The sequence below is a fragment of the Urocitellus parryii genome, chromosome 7 (genome assembly GCF_045843805.1).
Source record: "Urocitellus parryii isolate mUroPar1 chromosome 7, mUroPar1.hap1, whole genome shotgun sequence".
Lineage (NCBI taxonomy): Eukaryota > Metazoa > Chordata > Mammalia > Rodentia > Sciuridae > Urocitellus > Urocitellus parryii.
In genome coordinates, this window is record NC_135537.1 from 17,028,655 (window position 1) to 17,050,343 (window position 21,689).

The 21,689-nt window shown below is 46.8% G+C and overlaps 1 long non-coding RNA gene and 1 other non-coding gene across 2 annotated transcripts; both read left to right on the top strand.

Annotated features, from left to right (window-relative positions):
• The first annotated feature begins 17,491 nt into the window (after nt 1–17,491).
• Nucleotides 17,492–17,564, top strand: Trnam-cau (transfer RNA methionine (anticodon CAU)). The gene has a single exon. It is a non-coding gene; the product is annotated as a tRNA-Met (tRNA).
• A 47-nt stretch (nt 17,565–17,611) lies between these two features.
• Nucleotides 17,612–20,331, top strand: LOC113195898 (uncharacterized). The gene is made up of 3 exons (XR_003302481.2): nt 17,612–17,842; nt 18,146–18,393; nt 20,038–20,331. It is a non-coding gene; the product is annotated as an uncharacterized LOC113195898 (long non-coding RNA).
• Nucleotides 20,332–21,689: the final 1,358 nt, after the last annotated feature.

Sequence of the window (21,689 nt, forward strand, 5' to 3'; positions counted from 1 at the left end):
GTACTGGGGATTGAACTCAGGGGCACTCGACCACTGAGCCACATCCCCAGCTCTATTTTGTATTTTTTTTAGAGACAAATTCTCACTGAGTTGCTCAGCATTTTGCCATTGCTGAGGCTGGCTTTGAACTTGAGATCCTCCTGCCTCAGCCTCCCGGACCCCTGGGATCACAGGCATGTGCCATTGTGCCGGGCTCTTCTGAGCTTTTTACATCTTTGCTATTGGATTACATGTGCAATTTCATTTATTTATGTATTTACTCACTGTAGTTCTATGGTTTGTTCGGAAGACTCTGTTCCTGCTAGATGGGCACTCTACTGCTGAGCTACACTCCCAGTGCGAAATTTTATTTCTTGCCTTCTCTTTTGCCTTGTTAGTTTTCACATGATTAAAAATATGTAGGGCTGGGGATGTGGCTCAAGCAGTAGTGCGCTCGCCTGGTATGTGTGCAGCCCGGGTTCGATCCTCAGCACCACATGCAAACAAAGATGTTGTGTCCGCCGAAAACTAAAAAGTAAATATTAAAATTCTCTCTCTCTCTCTCTCTCTCTCTCTCTCTCTCTCTCTCTCTCTCTCTCTCTTAAAAAAAAAAAAAATATGTGCATGCTGGGCATTCTGACACATGCCTGTAATCCCAGCCACTTAGAAGGCTAGGAAGAAGAATTGCAAGTTCAAGGCAACTTATAAGTCTCAGTAACTTAGCGAGACCTTGTCTAAAAATAAAACATAAAAAAGGCAGGGATGTAGCTCAGGGATAAAGTGACCCTGTGTTCAATCCCCAGTACCAAAACACACACGCAAAACAGTGTCCACTTTCCCCCTTCATATCTCCACGTCCCTTTTCTTCCTGAATGATTCAGTCCTAAAGCCACTGGAGTAGAGTGCTCACCTAGCAGCACAGAGCCCTGCGTACCAACCATAGACTACAGCGAGCAAGGTGGGCATCAGTGATGGGGAAGGGGCTTGGCAGCCTAGAGCAGATGTTGGAGCCCAAGCTGAGTGAGGAGATATAGGAGAGAGAGGGACCAGGGAGTGTCTTTAAAGGGGACAGTTGAAATTCAAGCAGGGCAAGGAGGGAATCCACACAGGGAGGGGAGAGCCTGCAACGGAACGGCAAAGCTTGAGCTAGAAGAGGTAGCCGGCACGACAATAGATTGGTACAAACAAGGCATTGAGCAAATAAACCAATGTACTGGGCAGGAGTACGCACCCGTAATCCCAGCGTCTGCGAAGGCTGAGGCAGGAAGATCACAAGTTCAAAGCCAGACTTAGAAATTGAGCGGGGCCCTAAGGAACTCAGTGAGACCCTGCCTTTAAATTAAAAATATAAAGATAAAAATAAAAATAAAAAAGGGGCTAGGGATGTGGCTCAGTGGTTAAATATCCCCAGGTTCAACCCCCAGGCCCCCCCCAAAAAAATTAAAATTAATTCTAATATAAATTATAAATAAATGTATTTGTAAATATATCAACTACACTATACAAAAATAAGAACACGTGCTGTAAATATGTGGGTCCCCTAGTTGTGCCTGCTGACAGCCCTCTACCAGGGCCCAGGGCCTCCTGGGGGAACAGCCACTTTCATGTTGGGGGCCAGGAGGGAGCAAAACAATCCTGGAACCTCTTGTTCCAGAAAGCAAGAAAGAGCCAAAAGAAGAAAGGAGGACATGTCAAAGAGTCTCAGAAGCCAACTTGAAAGGGCTCGCGCCTGCCAAACCTGGGAAATTTTTTGCATCAAAATAATGGTATTAAAGGATTATGAAGCATTAAATAAAGTAAGAAAACATGATCATATCTATATAAAAAATAGATATCTTAAGAGTTTTAGGAGGAAGGGGACATTAAAATATTTTCAGATAAAACTCCCCCCAAAATACCTAGTGACTACAAATGGGGAATAAAAAACTTCACAATGGAGAAGCATCTCAGACACTACCCTGATCAAGTGATCAAAAGGACTCCCATCTGTAATGGGACAAATTGAAATCTTGAGCCAACTGCTAAGGTGCAATGAGAAGATGCCAGACTCTCTTCCATGATATTCCAGGCAAAGATGTGTGACCTGAATCCAATTATAAGAAAATATCAGATAGAGCCAAATGGAGGGACATTCTACAAAGTAACTGCCTCTTATCCTAAAAGTCATGAAAATCCAGGGACATCTGAGACTGTTCCAGCATGGAGACCAAAGAATCTTGCTAACTAAATGCAACCCGTGATTCTGAACTGGATTCTTTTGCTTATGAAACATGACTTACTGAGACTGTAGACTGTTGGCAAAATTCCCACAGGACCTGAGGATTAAAGGTAGCAATTTATCACTATTGATTTCCTGATTTTTCTTTTCTTGTTGACAGTACTGAGGGTAGAACCCAGGGGTGATTTACCCCTGAGCTATATTCCCAACCACCACCCTCTTTTTTTCTGGAGATAGTCTTGCTATATTGCCAAGGCTGGCCTCAAATTCGTAATCCTCCTGCCTTAGCCTCTTCAGCTGTGTGTCACCAGGCCTATCTTGAGTTCCTGATTTTGAGAGCTGATTTGTAGTTTGCAGGAGAGAGTCCTAGCTTATAGGAAACAGAGAAAAAGTATTCAGAGGTGTTGTGCACTTTGTGCACAGCTCATTCTTGATTGTTCTGAAAGAAGGAAATTCTGTGTACTGTGTTTCAATAACCTTTTGATTTAAAAAAAAAAGTGTGTTTTAGTCAATTCTATGAATAGGAAACAATCAGGCAAACCCAAAATATGGGACCATCTACAAGACAAAGGGGCAACAGGACCACAGTGGGGACGAGGAGGAAGTGTCTAGTCTTGTGACATCCGCTCTACCTCCTGCCACAGCCCTGTCATGTTTCTGTAGATGAGGAAACTAAGGCCCAGTTCCTTAGGACCAAAGGCAGATCCTGGATTGGGTTTATCCCTGGAGCCCTTGCACCTACGCACAACCAGATTCAGTCATTGCTAGTCTACGCCAGAATCCTCCCCTTCATATTGAGCAATTTGGGCTGGGAGTTGGGGGCAGGCAAAGCATGCCTTGGCTGCTTGGCACCCCAAGGGCCTACCCTAGTTAGTGGCTGGCACCACGGTGGCACTGAATCAATGCTTGTTGGGAGGATGAATGGCCAGGAGCTCTTGAGGGGGAGGCCAGCTCACATGGATAGAATGGATACACATAGGAGGCCTGGGCTTGTGCATGGGGCAGCCAGGGGCTGAAGGCTGTGGCCAGGACCCGGAGGAACAGGGTGACCTCAGGAGCAGCTGCCACCTTCGCCCCTCTACTTCCCCATCAAGCCTGCAGCAGCAAGAAAATTGTACAGTCTCATTACCCAGTGACCTGAGAAGTGCAATTAAGTTGAAAATTAGTTGGCATAATTAATTAGACAGGTAAATAGCTCCCTGTCAACACCAATCAATCCTTTCTGCATAAAATCAGCTCCTTCGTGAAGGCAGGGCAGGGCGACGAGCTTGGGCAGCTGCCACATTGCTGGTGGACCAGGGCACAAGGGGTGGGGGCAGGAACAGGCCAGAGTGTGTCTGGGTGCCTGACCACTCAGGGCCTCCCACAGTGGCTTTCCAGAGAAGCAGTTGCTCTGGATTCATTCCCAGTGATTCCATCCATAGCACTCTATAGAATCACAGCTGGATTCCCAGGGGTCCACAGTTTGCCCTCTTAAAAATTTCTACTTCAGAGCCCATTGCTGGAGATTTCTGATCTGCATGAAAAATGATGGGAGAGGGCTGGGAATGTGGCTCAGGCGGTATCGCGCTCATCTAGCATGCGTGCGGCCCGGGTTCGATCCTCAGCACCACATACCAACAAAGATGTTGTGTCCGCCGAGAACTAAAAAATAAATATTAAATATTTTTTAAAAAATGATGGGAGAACCTACTTTTGGTTAGCAAATTTAGAGAAGCCTTTCAAAATTAAGGTACAACTTACCCCCGTCAATGTACAGCTCTGAGTGTGGAAAAATGTGGTCACATGACCACCACCATCAAGGTACGGATCACCCCATCACTGAAACACTTCTGGCAACCTTTGGCAGACACCGCTGCTTCCTCTCCCCTGGTGGCTGGCAACCACTGCTCAGTTATCTGCTCCTTAAGTTTTGCCTGTCCCCAGATGTCACATAAATGGAATCACATAGGCTAAGCCTTCTGAGTCTGACTTCTTTTGCTCAGCATAGTCCCCTGGGGGTTCACCCAGCCTGTGTGTGTGTGTGTGCAGCTGCCATTGTTGTTGCCGAGTAGTATTGCATCACATGGCTGCACCACACTTTCTCTACTTCCCAAAGAAGACACTGGGCTCTTTCTTATTTGGGGTGTTTATTGGTAAAACCACTATAAATATTCATATACAGGTTTTTGCATGAACATAGATTTACATTTCTCTTAGGTAAATACCCAGGAGTGAGATTGCTGAATCTTATGATAGGTGTATAGATAACTTTGTAAGAAGCTACCAAACAGTTTTCTAAAGGGCCTGTACCATTTTGTATCCACATCAGCAGTGAACAAGACTTCCTTACTCTAAATCTTTGCTAGTGAACAAACTTTAAGAAATGAGGTTGGGCACAGTGGTGATGCCACTTGGAAGACCGAGGCAGGAGGATCACAAGTTCAAAGCCAGCCTCAGCAATTTAGCGAAGGCCCTAAGTAACTTAGCCAGACCCTGTCTCAAAAAGTGTGGAGATGTGGCACAGTGGTTAAGCCTCTCTGGGTTCAATCTCTGGTACCAAAAAAAAAAAAAAAAAAATAGCATACATTACTGGTGACTACAAGACTGTTTACATAATTTGTGGGGCATAACACAAAATAAAAACACGAGGTCCCCCTTCAAAACAAAAGGAAAGAAATGCCTCTAAAGTTACTAAACCAAAAAGCTCTATTCTTTATTTTTTTAAGTATTTATTTATTTATTAGTTGTAGTTGGACACAATACCTTTATTTATTCATTTTTTTAATGAGGTGCTGAGGATCGAAACTGATGCCTCGTGCATGCTAGGCAAGCACTCTACCACGGAGCCACAACCCCCACCCCTGCTCTTTAATGTTTTAAGTAATGAAAAATTATAATTTGGAATCATTAGCATAAATTTTGCCATTCATCTTTAGATTGTGCAATGTTATTTATTTATTTTTTTGTACTGGGGATTGAACCCAGGTGTGCTTTACCACTGAGCTATATCCCTGGTCCTTTTCATTTTACTTTTAAAAAATTTGAGACAAGATCTTACTAAGTTGCTGAGGCTGGCCTTGAACTTGCCCTCTCCCCACCAGGAGCAGGGATTGCAGGTGTGTGCCACCACACCCAGACTGTGCAATGTCATTTTAAATGCAAATAGGAGAGCATTGAACTTGTATGTAGAATCACTGAAATTGGTATTCCGATGGCCCATGCAGATGTGCTTCATTCTTACCAGAAGGTGGAAATGCTGTTCAAAGCCAGCTCAACTGTTTCTATTTCTCTTCTTGTGGGCTTTCCACCAACACTTCACCTCTGGCTTATCTATGAATAAAGAAAGGCTGAAGGGAAAAGGAACTAGGGGCAGTCTTCTCTTTCCCTTCTTTTCTATGTTGTCATTTTGAGCATAATGTAACCAATTGGGCATTTCTTTTTTTAAAAAATATGTATTTATTTTTTTAGTTGAAGTTGCACACAATACCTTTATTTATATGTGGTGCTGAGGATCGAACCCAGGGCCTCACACATGCTAGACGAGTGCTCTACCGCTGAGCCACAACATCAGCCCCCCCATTATTCTTTTTCTATATTTGAAACCAGTTTGGGTATGAAGATTAAGTATGGCTTCTCAGTCCACTAGGGCTCCCTTTGGTCACAGAGTTCACACAGTTATACACATTGAGTCTCGCTGACCTTCACATCATGAGTCCCAAGAAATCAGTTCTCCAGGGCTGAATGGGAATGGGCTGGGTCTGGAGGGTTCTGTAGACAGCACAGCACATGCCTCTACTGCCCATGCTGGACTCACAAAACCCAAGTTCAACCATCAATTCGCTGAGATTTTCAAGACACTGACAACAGGGCATTAAAATTAGTTTTCTGGCAGGTGTGATGGCGCACACCTGTAATCCCAGTGGCTCTGGAGGCTGAGGCAAGAGGATCGCAAATTCAAAGCCAGCCTCAGCAATGACGAGGCGCTGAGCAACTCAGTGAGACCCTGTCTCTAAATAAAATACAAAATAGGGCTGGGATGTGGCTCAGCGATTGAGTGTTCCTGAGTTCAATCCCCTGTATCCCCCAATCCCTCCCCAAAAAAGTTTCCTGTAATAGAAAAGCATTCAATCCCTGAAGTCGTATGTAATACATTCTTTGGGGAGAGTTTTCTGTTGATCTAACCTGTACTTTGTTTCTTGGTGAAACTGTCTAGATCAAGACTAACTCTGTTCTTTCATGTCCTGCACAGCCTACAGCCCCGGCCAAGGTCCCAAGGGAGCTCGGATGATACTGACTGGTTTTCAAAGAGGCCACTAAAAGAAAACTGTTTCTCTACCCACAGAATGCCTCCGACACCAAATGTGTGGGCTTCCCCACACCAAGCAAATCTCCAGTTCTCTGAAGACACCAAATGAGTGTCCTGAAATTTCATTCAATTCGGACACTATTACCTGGTGAAGGGCTCAGTCCCACAAGTCTGCCCACTTCAGACTCCAGCTGCAAGCAGTGGGGTCCCCAGGTTACCCCGACTTCTGCCCAACTTGGCTTCCAGTCAGGGCTTCCCACAACTCCCTGTTCATATTTGATAATTTGCCATGATGCTCCTAGAGCTTGGAGAAACACTTTACTGACATTTGCCAGTGTGTTGTGAAGGATTCCAGTGAAGAACCACATGAGAAGGTATCTAGGGGGAGGTTCAGAGGGACCCCAAGCCCAGGAGCTTCTGCCCCTGTGGAGCTGGGCGCACGGCCCTCCTGGCAAGTGGGTGTGCTCACCAACCTGCCACCTCTCCACAGTCCTTTAGGGTTTCTCTGGACCCTGATGATGAAATTCCAACCATCAAGATATGGTCCAACCAACAAGAAGAGACTCATCACTCTGGAAATTCCAGGGGACTTAGCAGCTCTGTGTCAGGAACCAGGAGCCCAGGACCAAGACCAAACATAGCCACAGAAGACGTTCCCCTTGTTGCTATCAGCCAAGAAATTACAAGGATTTAGGAGCTCTGTGCCAGCAACTGGAGACAGAAACCAAATATGTCTTTTTTATTATATCACAATATCATACACTCCTGGAACAATCTCTTTGTGCCACCCCAGCTTTGTGTAGGAGCTGGAGTGGATGAATGAGAGCACTGAAGTTACCCCCCACACACACACAAACAGCCGGGGTCAGAAGGTTGAAGTTATCAGATGGTAAAGGAAGAAATGCCTAAGTAGCTCATATTGGAATCACCTCTTAGAGAGGATTCTCATCAATGTTGCAATACTCTAGAAGATTCTGGCTTGGGCCCCTCTTTGGCTCTAGTGACTTAAAGGCTGCAAGAATGAATCAGCTCATGAGGTCCCTGCTTCCATTCAATGAGCACAGGCTTGCTCTGGTGTGTGTGTGTGTGTGTGTGTGTGTGTGTGTGTGTGTGTGTGTGTGTGTGGTGTGTTGAGTGGAGACAGATTTCTAAATATAAAAAGGCTCAGGCTCAGGATAGCCAGCATTGGAACATTTCTTCACTTTACAAACCCTCAACTGGTGCCTACGTGGGAGTGCTCTAGTGTCGTGGTTCTGCACCCCCAGAACAAATCCTGAGGGGATTAAACACCGCTTTGTAAATCATTTCTTCCATTTGTATTATCTTGTCTTACCCCTCCTTTCCTCTTATATGACATTTTGTATAACAAATTAGAATAAAAGTTTAAAAAAAAAAAAAAAAACACCGCTTTGTAATAAGACCTTCTCCCTGTTCCCTAAATTAATGGAAACCTCTAAGCCTTAAATCATAAGCCAGATGGTGGAACTCTGTCATAGTGTGATTGTGCAATTTTAGCAACCAACTCGATGTTTGAACTCTTGATGATAGAGTAGATTCTAGTGATATGATTTGAAAGGATTGGTGCTTAGGACCCAGCCCCTGTGAGCCTAGCTCTGACATGTTAAAACCACACACCCATGAGCTCTGCAAAGGAGGGGGCCTCATGGCTCTGTGCCCCAACATAGCCTTAGGTTACAGGACACACACGGTGACCTCTGCCATTGCGGTCATACTTGTTACAACTGTGGGCAAAGCCACTGCCCTGCTCTGGGTCTGAACTTGGAAGGGGCAGGCCTGGATCTGCCTCCAGCTCCTGCTGAGACCACACCCACCACTGTGGTCTTAAGCTGGGGCTTAAGGGTGGAGTGGGAGGGCCTGCCGTCAGCTGTGTGCTGTAACCCTTTCCTCTCCTCTGCCTAGGGGAGCTTGCTGTCCAACACACCCAGTACCTGAAGGGAGGACAAAGGCCTACAGTCCATTCCTGGCTGGTTCCCAGAAAGCCCAACCTGGTTAGGGAAGCCAGAGCCTGCATAGCTTTGGAACGAAGTAATAAGTCTTGGTTCACCCAGAGAGCTGAGGATACCTGGGTGGATCTCCAGTCCTTCCCTCCAGGGAAGACCAGCCTCCACAGCAAAGCGTGGAAATGTCCCTCACCATCCTGAAAAGTTCTAGGCCCACTGGAGGCTCTGCACAGGGGACACAGCCTGGCCCTGCTGAGGAGGTCCTGTGACCCCATGGAAAACACAACCATTGAGAATCCACACACTGAGCTGTAACAAGCAGTAAGGCCAGGGACTGTGAGAGGGGAGTACGGAGCAGAGGACTTGGCCTGGTTCAGGGTCTGGGGGCCTCTCTGAGGTCATTGTGGAGACCAGAAGGACAGTAGGGACTAGCTGGGTGCAGCAGAGGGAAGGGGTGTAGGTGGGGGAGGGCGGTGGACAAGAGGAGCTCAGGAGGGCAGACCTGGGGGCACAGGAGGACTGGCCTTCATCTTGTGGACAGTGGGACCTGCTGAGGCTGCTCCTGGGGACACAGACAAGGTCAGCTAGTGGAGTGACAGCTCTTCTGGCCACGTGGAGCTTCTCAGTGAACATCTGGAGGGCAGCCTTCTCTCAGCTCTGTCAACAGGGCTCAGAGAGATGACTCTTGGAAGCTTCCAACAACAACAAGCTGACTCACACCTCCGTGTCCACTCATCGAGTCAAGAATGGAGCTGGGAGGATGGTGGCCTTCTGCCTCCTTGGACAGATGACAAAGGAACAGGCTGGCTGCTTCCTGTGGGGTGTCTGAGGAAAGCTCTCCTCACCCACTCTTGGGCTCCCTGGGCCTCCCTCCACTTTCCCAACTGGCTGCTCCCTCCCCTCTGGCTTGTCACAGCTAGAATAATGAAATGAGACACTTGGGCACACGACCAAGTCAGGCCATGTTATCAAGCCCTGGCTGGGAAGGGAGCCAGGCGGGAACCTTGGCCATCTCCCAGAGTGCCAGAGCACAAGGGAAGCCCCACAGGGCTTTTCCTCGGCCCCTGCCCAGTGCTTGCCTCTCTCTCCAGTTAATTTCAGTTTTCCTTTAAGCAGAGAGGGCTGGGAAGGGGATGGAAGTCACAGTGTGCACAGATTTGGAAAGCTGCCCCTGAAGTCCCTCCAGATGGAGTGGTCACAGCCTGTGTTGTGGCCAGGCCAGATGTGGCCCTCAAGCTGGTTGTGAACCCTGCCAAGCAGATGGGTGCAGTGACCTGGGGGTGGGAAGGAGGTGCAGGGAGAGGTCAGGGGTGGCAAGTCCTGACTGGTACCAGCTGAGTTCCTGGACTGTGCCTTCGGGCGAGTGGAGACTTCTGTAAATGAGATCTCCCCAGAGTGCCCAGCAGATCTGCCAGAGGCCAGGGAAGAACATTTTTTGGTTTTTGGTTGCCCACAAGCTTGTCAGACTTATGTGGTCCAAAACACATTACAAGGATGTCCCCTGCAGTATTTGCTACAGTATTTGGGAAGAATTAGAAGTTCTAGAACTAGAATACCCAGAGCAGTTCAGACTGCTGTAACCAAGAACCATAGACTGGGGGGCTCCAGCCACAGACATTCCTTGGACAGCACTGGGACTTTCAAGATCAAGGTGGGGACGGACTGGTGTCTTCAGAGGCCTCTCCTTGGCCTGCATCCTCACGTGTCTTCCTTCTGCATGTGTGAGTCCTGTTCCCCTCTTCTCAGACACTATGTGATTAGAAAGAATGAGGGAGATCTACGCGCATGGGCAGGAAGAGTTTCATTGTTAAACGGAAAAAGTAGGTTGCAGAACTAAAATAAGCACAGTGTAATCCTACTTATGCACTTGAAAACCAAGTGTTTATTTTCATTTTTGTCCATAAAAGGGATACTCACGGTGGGTCCCTCTGGAGAGGGAACAGAATTAGAGGTGAGGGTAGGGGAAGGAAATTTATACTTGTGTATGTGAATATGTGTAGCACCTTAGATTATGGTTCTCAACTCTTCCCTCCTTCCCTTTGCCTGAGATTCTGTAGTCCCTCCCACTGTGGGCCCAGTATGTCTCTCAGCCGGCCCCACTGATGTTGAACTTGGACTCTGTGACTTGCTTGGGCTATTGGAATTTTTTTTTTTTTTTTAACCAGGGATTGAAACCAGGGGAACTTAAACACTGAGCCACATACCAACCTTTTTAATATTTTATTTTGGGACAGGGTCTCGCTGAATTGCTTAGGGCCTACTAAGTTGCTGAGGCTGGCTTTGAACTTGTGATCCTCCTGCCTTAGCCTTCCCAGCTGCTGGGATTACAGGTTTTGTGCCACCTTGCCTGGTGGGCTATTGGAATTTTGATGGACAGGCTTCTAAGCAGGTGTCTGATTCCTTGTGGTACCTGGGTATCTCTAATACCAGGGGCTGGGGAAGGGGGTGTGAGGAACTATTAATGAATGAGTATAGGGTTTTTCTGTTTGGGATGACAAAAAAGGTTTTGGAAATAGGTAATAGTTTCAGAACATTGAGAATGCGCTTAATACTACTGAATAATATGGTTTAAAATGGTAAAATTTTTTTGTTACATATATTTATAACAACTGAAAAATAATATAACATTCCCAAACTCATTCAAGGGCACAATTGAAATGGGCTAATTATACGTATGTGAATTAGATCTCAGTAAAAGCCTTTTTAAATAAAGAAAAAAGCATATTTGTTATTTAAGCCATTAAATTTTGGGTTGTTTATTAAGCAGCACTACGGTATTAGCTGACTGATACAGTTTGTATGTATGTATATATTTTATATTTTTTAATGAAAATATATTATTTGTGTAATAGAAAGTATGCAAGCCAGAATTTATCAGGTTCCCAGAAACAGACCTCTTTCCCATTGTCCTCCCTGATGGTGGCACCAGGATGTTTCTGGACATTGCTCATCCCAATCTGGAGCAACTCTACCTTCTGCTGATAGTGAGCAAGACCCCAGTCCTGACCCCTGTGCCCACTTGGTGCCTCCTCTTTGTGTCTGCAACCACTTCCCAGGACACGTTTTCATTACTTGGTGCTGGTGCCAGGACTGTGGTCAGCATTTCCCAGGTAGTCTCCCTGCCTGGGCCCATCCAACACAAAGAACAATCACTCAACACGTTTCCATTCAGTTACCCTGCCCAGCCAGCCCTGAGCCAGCCTACACACACACACACACACACACACACACACACACACACACACTCCACTTTGTGACATGAGCTCACAACAGCCTCCACTGCCTGTCAGGTCACATCCAAACCCCATCAAATGCCATCTGGACGTGTACATGGAGCAATCCCAGGGAGAGTGTTCCTGAAATTGGTGACCTGGAGAGAGTTGCAGGGGCCAGGCTACTGCTCTTTCCCCATCTGCCCTAAACCTCCAGCACTGCAAATAAAAGCAATACGCAGAATGCTGGTTTAGAAGCTGGGAAAGTGAATGACTCTAGTGACTATCGTGACTTCCAGTTTAAAGCTGAAAGAGGACCCAGCAAGCTTCTAGACTGGTGGAAATAATTTTTGATTACCGATTCTTAGGAAATAACTGGTAATGTATTTAAGGGATAGAACTTTAGTGCTATAACAGCTTTAACAAAATTCTCTCCATCCTTTTTACTTCTTCACAGGAACAACTTTCTCAGCATGTACATTCTATAAATGTGAAAAATAGGAACAGAGTTAACGCTGAAACCCCTCCCAAAAAGGAATAGCTGGACCCACATACCTGAACTAAGTGGAATAAAAATCATATTTGTCTCATGGATATATATATATATATTTTTTGGGGGGGGGGGTATCAGGGATTGAACCCAGGGGCTTAACTACTGAGCCACATCCGCAGCCCATTTTTATTTTGAGACAGGGTGATACTAGGTTCCTTAGGGCCTCCTATGTTGCTGACACTGGCTTTCAACTTGCCCTTTCTCCTACCTCAGCCTCCCCCACCAAGCCTCCCCAACACTGGGATTACAGGCTAGTGGCATTGCACCTGACTTCATGGATATTCATTTTTGATTGATTTATATTTTTCCATGTAATACTTATTTTAAAAAATATATACATATATTTATGATTGAGTACTTATAAAAGTAATGATATGTTAATTTAGAAGAAAATTTTGACATTCAGTATTAGATATGGAAAATGAAAAGCCCCAAAATAGTGAGGCCTGGAAAAGGGAATGAAAAAGAAAGCCATACATTGATAGCTTTCATCTCTTTCAAGATAAACGGCTTTCCAGATAGTGGCCGCTGATGGGGAGACAGTGTTTTATCAAACCTAGAATGATAGTCTCTAGGAAACACTAATCTCTTCCAAGATAAATCCTGGCTACCACCCCTAATCCCAAACCCAAATTCCTGAGTGCCCAAACTGACATGCTCACCAAATCACCTCTATAAGCCCACACTCCTCCTGCGCCAGCGGCTCATTTTCCACCAGGAGGATGGGGCCATTCCCGTGGGTGTAATCCTGCTTCTGAATAAAAGGCTGAAATGATTCGTCAAGTTTGCCATTGGCCTGGTCCTTTTGCACGAACACTCAGGGACTTATGGTCCCAAGAAAAAATGTCCATTTATGAACATATTTGTATTGCTGAGGGGCACACTAAGTGATCAATAAATGCTGAGGGTCACACTAAGTGATCAATAAATGCATTCAAGCATAAAATATGTATTATATGAAGAAAAAATTTTTTTTGGGGGGGGAATAGTATGAAAATATGAGTTCAAGTGGGAAATAAAATGTAAAGTTTCCAAATGTTAAAGAGAAGCTAATTTGTGGACGTTCAACACAGATTCTGGTTTATGTGGTGTCCATGCGGGGCGGTGTGTGTCTAGATTTCATACAGAACACTTTAGAACACCTTATACTCAGTTATTCTTTAAATTAGCATTTACAAAATACACGGAAATCACATCTTTTGCAGCTGCTTGAACTTACAATGAGAAAGTTTAGATGACATTAGGAGAGGAGGTTCATAGATAAATTATTTTAAGAAATGCGCGAGAGGAGACCTGCTGGGGTGGTGCTGGGGTTTTAAATTGGGCTCTTCGCCTAGCTCTTGGAATTACTTGGCGCGTCTGTAAGAGAAGGGTCAAGGGCGTTGGAAGTCTGACCCCCCAGGGCCTTTTGAGAAAGGGTTCAGGGAGATGACCTCATCAGGAGGACAGGAGGACGTCGGGGAGGAGGCAGATAGGGAAGGAAATGCGGGTCAGGTTACACAGGGAGCTGACCTTTGACGGGGTGGACCTGGCGCAAGGACGCGACCTGATCGCAACAAGCTGCCCAAGGGTGGAAGGGGCCCGGCAAGCCCAGGCCGAGAGGGCAACCCTTGCAAAGGCCTCAAGGCGGGAAGGGCTGGGGGCAGGAAGGGCCTGTTCAGGGTGCTCCCCTGCGGGCTCAGCTTGAAACCCTTTGTCGGACAGAGAGTCCTGGCCAACAGTTACTAGTCAGATCTGGGGTCGCCTCCTGCAGAAACCTCTCTGCGCAGTCTCAGCCCTGCGCCTTCGACCCCGCTGGGGACCTGCTGGGGACCACCTGTCTTCCCGACTCAGGAGGGATTCCTCCAGAGCTTCCGCGAGGTGCCAGGTGCGCCCGCGGGGGTCCTGCAGGAGCCTGGCCTTCCTCCAGGCAGTGAGTGTTTCATTATATTCAATGGTTCAAAAAATGGAAGGCGATCCTCAGGGGTATACAAAATGACATATAAGAGGTAAGGAGGGGTAAGACAAGATAATACAAATGGAAGACATGATTTACAGTAGAAGGGGTAGAGAGAGAAAAGGGGAGGGGAGGGGAGGGGAGGGGAGGGGGGATAGTAGAGAATAGGACAGACAGCAGAATACACCAGACACGAGAAAGGCAATATGTCAATCAATGGAAGGGTAACTGATGTGATACAGCAATCTGTATACGGGGTAAAATTGGGAGTTCATAACCCACTTGAATCAAACTGTGAAATATGATGTATTAAGAACTATGTAATGTTATGAACGACCAATTAAAAAAAATCTTTGATAATTAGAGGTATTTGTATTTAAAAGTTAGAAACACTTTTAAAAATATATATATATTTTTTAGTTGTAGATGGGCACAATACCTTTATTTTGTTTACTTAGTTCTTACATGTGGTGCTGGGGATCAAACCCAGTGCCTCATGCATGCTAAGGCAAGTGCTCTACACTGAGCCACAGCCCAGCCCTAGAAACACATTTTGTTGTTGTTGTTGTTGTTTTTAGCAGAATATTTGCTCCGCCCACCACTCTGTTCTGTCCGTCATCTGTCATCCACGAACCGGTCTAGATTGTGCTGGCTACCCCTGCTCTGGGCTGGATCTGGCACCTTGCACGTACTCTAGCCCTGTCGGGAGTCGGTCGGAGTGGCCAGGTCAAAAACCCAAGCCCGCAGGCTTTCCCACCTTCTAAACCAGCTTTCTGCGTCTTGCTTTTATTTGCAGTGCTGGACGTTTTCACGGTCACTTAGGGAGATCCTGGGTGAAGGGGTAGATGGGGTAAGTAGCCTCAGCTAGAGTTCATTTCAAATTACATTTTATCTTTACCGCCCTCCTCCTCCTCTTCTTCCCTCCTCACTTGCCCTCCCTCTCCTTTCCCTTCTTCCTAGTTTCTGCAGATTGTCTTTTAATGAATTTAAACAGGTAACAGATTCACATAGTTCAGGTAGTTTAAAGAAAAAACTATTCAAAGGCATACAGTAAAAAGTGTGCATTCTAGCAAAACGGTTAGGCAGGTTCCAACACGGAGGAACATTCTACAAAATCCTGCCCAGTGCTCTTCAAAACTAGGGAAAGTCTGAGAAACACACAGCCAAGAAGGGCCTGAGACAAGACCATTAAATGTGCTGTGGTCTCTTTGATATGATCCTGGAACAGAAGGGACACTTGGTAAAAGCCAAGGAAATCTGAATCAAGATGTATCAACACTGGATCATTTGTTGTAATAAACATATTTCAATGTAGGATGCTAATAATAGGGGAAACTGGGTGTGGACTCTATGGAAAGTCTTAGTTTTTGCATTTTCTCTATGAATCTAAAATTGTTCAAAAATAAAGTTCATTTAAAAAAAGTCTTCATATCACCTCTGCCCCCAATTGTGCAGTTTCCACACCTGTACATATTAATTATTGGTCTTGTGTGTGTGTGTGTGTGTGTGTATGTGTGCACCTGTGGTACCTTTCAGAGATTTAGTGTGCAAACAGCAGCAAATTTAAATATCCCTGCCCCTTTTACAGAAAGGATAGCTCACCAATGCTCAGTTCTGTGATTGCTTTCTTCTCTTGTTTCCTGGAACAACACAGTGTTTCTTCTTGTTTTCAGCCTGGTCCTCATTCCTGTGGCCTGTTGATGTCTTGCCCTTGACGTTGATGGAGTTGGGCTGTTTCTTTTCTTTTTTCCGAACACAACTTTAGGGAATACCCGTGGACGTGTGTGGTAATTTATTGGACAACTTCTCAGTCGCCGAACTGCCAGGTCCTCAGTGGGTCCATTTGTAACTGCGGTAGACGAGGCAGTTGAGATTTAATCCTCCCGAAACTGGGCGCCTTCTCAGGCCTGGCGATCTGGGTATCAGGGTGAGCCTGCAAGATCTGGGTGACACCGGGGTGACACCCCGAGTCTGCCTTCTCAGGGCTGCTCCAGCGACCTTATCCCCAGCATCGCCCGAGGACTGGGCAGGTGGGAGCTTCCGGAGGTTGGGGTAGGTCAGAGCTTTCCCAGCACCGGGTGTCCCCGACTCCTCCCTCCTTCCTCACTCCGGGGGCCACCGGGCTGCACCCTCCCTGGACTGGAACTCCTGGTCCAGCCCCCTCTGGGAGGCCTGGCAACCCCCTGATCATCCTCCAGGGCTCACCCTCCCCAGCAGCTCTAGTCCTGCTGTCAAATATTTCCCCCACTCCTTACACTAGTTCATACCCCCTTCTCTTTCCAATTCTGGGTAATTTTTAAATTTTTCGTTCTAAGCATTTTCTAAGGACAATTTTCAGATAAAGAGAAAAACTGACAACTGCACAGTGACTATCCTATCCTCCCCACCTAGGGCTAGGTTAAGACCCTGCTCCTCTCGCTGTGGCCCGAGCCACCTCCCTGTTCCTACTTCTGATGTCCCTCAAACTGTGTCATCTTTGTCACCTTCAGCCTGCGGATTTCGGAACACTTCCCGGAGAGCTGTGCCCATCCTCGGCTGGAGTTCCTTTCAACGTACCTTTCAGAGATAAAATCTACAGACGCCGAAATACACACATCTTTGGTGTGCCTTAGTCTGGTTGAGTTTAGATGGTACGCGAAAATGTCTTTTTTTTTTTTTAACAGTTAAGTATTTGTAACGCGAGTGACAGAAGACCCCCACCTGTTTTCCATCTATAGTAGTGAAGCGAAGTTCCCTTTAAGGTGGGGGCATCTAAATGAGCCGATATAAAGAACTGGGGGGGGGGGGAGGAGAGGAGGCGCCCCTGATGCTGAGGCTGTGGCGATGGGACACCTCGAAGCCTGGTCTCGGCGGGGACCTTTGTGTGGCGGTGGAAACCTGGGGACCGGGCAGGACTTGGGGTCTGCGGTGGGGCGCGCGCGTGCGCCTGCAGATAGATCGTGACCATCCTGTTGCCGCAGCCCTATTCCCTAGGCCGAGTGTCCCTGTGAACGCAGCACCCAGTACAGGGCCAGGAACACAGTAGGTGCCTAATGTTTCAAAAGATCACGAGTGTGCCAACGCTTTGTCAGCACTGCACAACAGTTCACAACAGCAGGAAGAATTCCCCTCTCCCTGGTTCTAACTGGTGCAGTATTTGTTGATTGGCAAACAGCAGGGCAGGCGGAGAAGGGCGCTAGGCAGGTGGACAGGTTTCACGGGTCGCGGAGGCTGAGAGCATCGACAATTTCAGGCCGGAAATAGCCCACGGAGACAAGAAAACCAAACCAAACGGTACCTTCTGAGCATGCGCATCGAGTGCGTCACTAGACTCATTAGCCTGTAGCCTGAAAGAACGCCTAGGTGCCTCGTTAGCGCAGTAGGTAGCGCGTCAGTCTCATAATCTGAAGGTCGTGAGTTCGATCCTCACACGGGGCACAATACTTTTGATCTCAGTTTCTTTATCCTTGCGGGGTAAACCCGGGTTTTATTTGCTTGTCTGTCTGGGGCTGACCTTAAGAAGGGACGTAGCGGGAATCTTGCCCACGCTAGGTGGCTCGGGACGAGGGCCTGGAGTCGCGCCCCTGCCTACCCACTACTCCGTGTTCCCTGCCCTTGCGGTGGAGCGTTGACTTTCGCGGGGCACAGGGACACCTCTGGGCCGAGCCGGGACCACCCTGTGCGCAGAATACAGAAGGTCGATGCGTCGCAGCAGAGTAGGGCCCCTGGCACCGAGGCCCGGGCGTAGTGACCGGGAGCACCGTGAGGCGGGGAGCGAGGGCCACGAGTGAACAGATGCTGGACAGCAGAGAGCATCGAACACCGTGGCGGGGAGTTGGGGCTGTGGACTGGGGAGTGACCGGCTGTGATGGGACCGGGAGGAGGGACCCCAGGAATCACCGAGGCTGCTGCTAGGGCACGGCAGGCCAGGGGCTGTGTCGAGGCTGCATCGAGAGCTGCTGCAGCTTCTGTGTCACCTACTGAATTCTTCACTCAGAGATCCTCTCCCCTCTCCACAGGTGAATTGCACATTACAGGAGACGGGACAGCGGTTCCCAGCTCCTCACCCTCCAGCCTCCGCAAGTCCCCGGGAAGACTGCGGTGACACTTCCGGTGTACTGTCCCGGCCTGGAGGCCCTCCCCGAGCTCTCACTTGGCTCTTCCTGGGTAATAGCCCTTACTCAGCCGATCACAGGCCGCGGTGCAGATTCGTCATTTACCGGTCTATGCTTATTCCGGTTATTTGGATACTCGGGAAATAGCACAGGTTAGTTCTGTGACCTATTCACCTGCGGGTAATCCAAATTTTGCCCACGACTCCTTGATCACCTGAGCCCATTACCCCCGAATGTCCCCATGGGCCACAGTAGTGAGCATCAACTCGGGGCCTAGAAATCCCTGTAAGGTCTGGGTGTTTTCTTAGTATACAATCACTCAAGTAAAGGGCCACAGGTCCCCTCAGGAAACCTTAAAGAACACTTACAGCATGCAGTAAGGTCTTTTCTCAAGGGGATCTGGACTCTTTCAATCAAGTGAGTTTTTTTTTTTTTAAATACTTTCTTTTAGTTGTGTATGAACTCAATGTCTTTATGTGTCTTTATGTGGTGCCAGGATGGAACCCAGTGCCTCATACTTGTGAGACAAGTGCTCTACCAGTGAACCACAACTCTAGCCCCAAGAAATGCCTTTTTTAAAAAAATATTTTTTAGTTGTTGATAGACCTTTTATTTATTTATTTATTTATTTATTTATTTATTTATTTAATGTGGTACTGAGAATCCAACCCAGTGCCTCACACATGCCAGGCAAGTGCGCTACTGCTGAGCCACAGCCCTGCCCTTCAAGTGGCTTTAGGTCTGGAAACTGGGTGGCAGGCATGACTCCAGTCAGGCTTTTGGCCATCAGGTTGGTGTTTGTCCTGTTACACATATGGAATTTCATTTAATAGGCTTCTTATGTGTTTCAATCTTTGTGACACTAATCAATTATCAACAAAGACCCCTTAATGCTACTAGTTCCATGCTGCCTTTTGCTGTAGATAGTTGTCTTTGGCAATTCCACGCTGCTACTTGGCTTCACTAGCATGGAATCTCATTATCAGAGGTGGCCTCCCTTTACTGTCACATATTGTCTGCAGAGGGGAGCCACCATGGAGCTTTCTGGTTTGCAGATGCTTCCTTCACTCACTGCCTTAAAGAAGGAAGAGTCTTTTTAGGACCAGAGTACACAGTTTGAAGGTGTGGAGGTCCATATGTGATAAATCCTTTCTGTTTAAGCTTTGGCTATATTCATCAACATCATACCAGTGAAATTCTGTCATTCTTATCAAATAGCGGCCAAAATCGAGTCCACATTTGTCAGCCAACCATGTAAACTGTAGAGCCACTTCCAATTGCACAAGGGTGCTGGTTATCCATTGACTGCCTCTCAGTCCCTGCCCTGCAGTAATGGCCTGGACTCTTCTGCATTTCTTTTCTTAGTATGCATGCTGTTCAGCTGTCAATAGAGGGTGCTGGAGGGACACTGCGGGAATGGGGCTTCTCTTCCTAACTCCACTGTGCTGCTCAGCTGACTTGCTCCAGCTTCATATCCCTTCAGAATTAGCATGGGTGGGAGATCCAGGGGTGCTCTTCTGTAGTCATGTGCCCCAGGGAAGTGCAGTCTGCTCCTTCACTCCATTGCTCTTGACTGCCCCAGTTCGATGACCACTTCACTGCAGTCCTTTGATGACACTGGCATGTTCCAGGTGAGTAGCAGCATCCTGATGCACTCTGAGCACCTGCACATCAGCCTTGGACTGCCTGTGGCTGAGGATTGTTTCCTGTGGTCCTCTTGATTGCACAGTGCACACACCAGGCCACACTCCAGCCTGAGGAGGGGTCCTGATACCTTATGCACTTTTACCCACCAGCTTTGGACGACGTGCTGTGGATGTGGACTAGCTCTAGCCTGGACAACCCGTGAACCACTCCATTCTCCACCCCTTCTTGGACATGTTTGACCCTGAGCCTTGGAACAGAAGGGGGCTCCCTTTCCAAGGCCGTCCTTCCTTGAGAGATCCCCCTCCATCTGTGGCACCCTTTAGAGTTCTCTTTACTTCTTCATAGTTGCCTCCCATCAGCTTAACAAATCTTTATGTTATACCTCCCTCATTGTGTGGTTTGTCTCCTGAATGGACCTAGACTGATATGAGATTAAACATTAAATTCAGAATTTTTGATAAGTTCATCTGTATTCATAAACCAAGCCTTATACACAGTTCTGTTGTGGTCAACACGTACCACTGTGGAAACATTCGAATCTCGCTCAACATTACAGAATTCATACTGGAGAAAAACTCTGTGAATGTAAAATATGAAAAGGCCTCAACTCGAGTTAATATCCTATTCAATACCATTTAATTCACTGAAAAACCCCCTCAAGTGTAGACAGAGATGGAGAGAGATTTAGCTGAAGCCCAACACTTATCTAACATGGTCCAGTTTGCACAAGATGGAAACCTTCTGAAAGTAAAAAACATAAAAAGGCATTTAGGTATTGCTCTTCTTACACAAATTCAAGGGAGTATTGGAGAGAAACTTTCTGAATAAAGCCATTGTGTCAGGCTCAACCCTTATTCGATCCCAGAGAATTCTCATTTTAAAGTAACTGGGGTAAGACTGAGGCTGTGATGCCAAGAAGACATAATCAGAAACATACTTTATGTACTTCAGCAGACATGATAGTCTTAGAAATGCCAACCAAGCACATATGACTAGAGACTCAGCCAAATATCTGAAATCTGCTAAGGCAGTGACTTTATCAAGATCGTTGTTGGGAGAAACGTAGCCCAGAGAAAACTGGAAGAATGTGATTAAAAAGAACTTCATATGGTTGAGCAATCAGAACTCATTTTTAAAAATCAACTTTTTAAGAAACAATTGTGATACATTATAAAGCCGTATGTGTGTATAGTTGCAAAACCAATCTTAGTATAAATTTTAGAAAAAGAGGACCTGGGAGAGAGGTTAAAGTTGGCAATACACAGCTGATTCCTGTAGGCAGAATCACAACAGTTTTAGACTCTGCATGCTTTTAGGTGAACAAGCAATTTCTAGTTCATCCAAGTTCCCATCACACCCTATATATTTCATACCCTGTGACTCCTGTTGCAAAACACACCAGCCTGACCCATGAAGGCATATATTATGACCACTGAAAATGTACAGAAAATTAGGTTGAAGAAACTACTCTTGGGAAACCAATGCCTTGCAGTGACAGGATATTATTTTAGTACTTTGATAAGAGAACCTGACTAAGAGGATTGGTTCACTGTAAGCTTATGTGTTGAGACCCCAGGGGAAAAAAATGACTACTGTGCTGCACACGCATTGTATGCTGAGCACTGGGTAAAGAACTGCACACGCCTCGTCTATGTAGTCCTCACATAAAGGCTGGGAGCTATTTCTATTCTCCCTTTAAAAACGGGGGAGCAAGGTTCATGAAATCTTGGGTAGCCCTGCTGGGAGCGAAGAGATGGGGAGGACCAGCAGACAGCTCTGCTGAGAGCAGCACGCAGAGGGC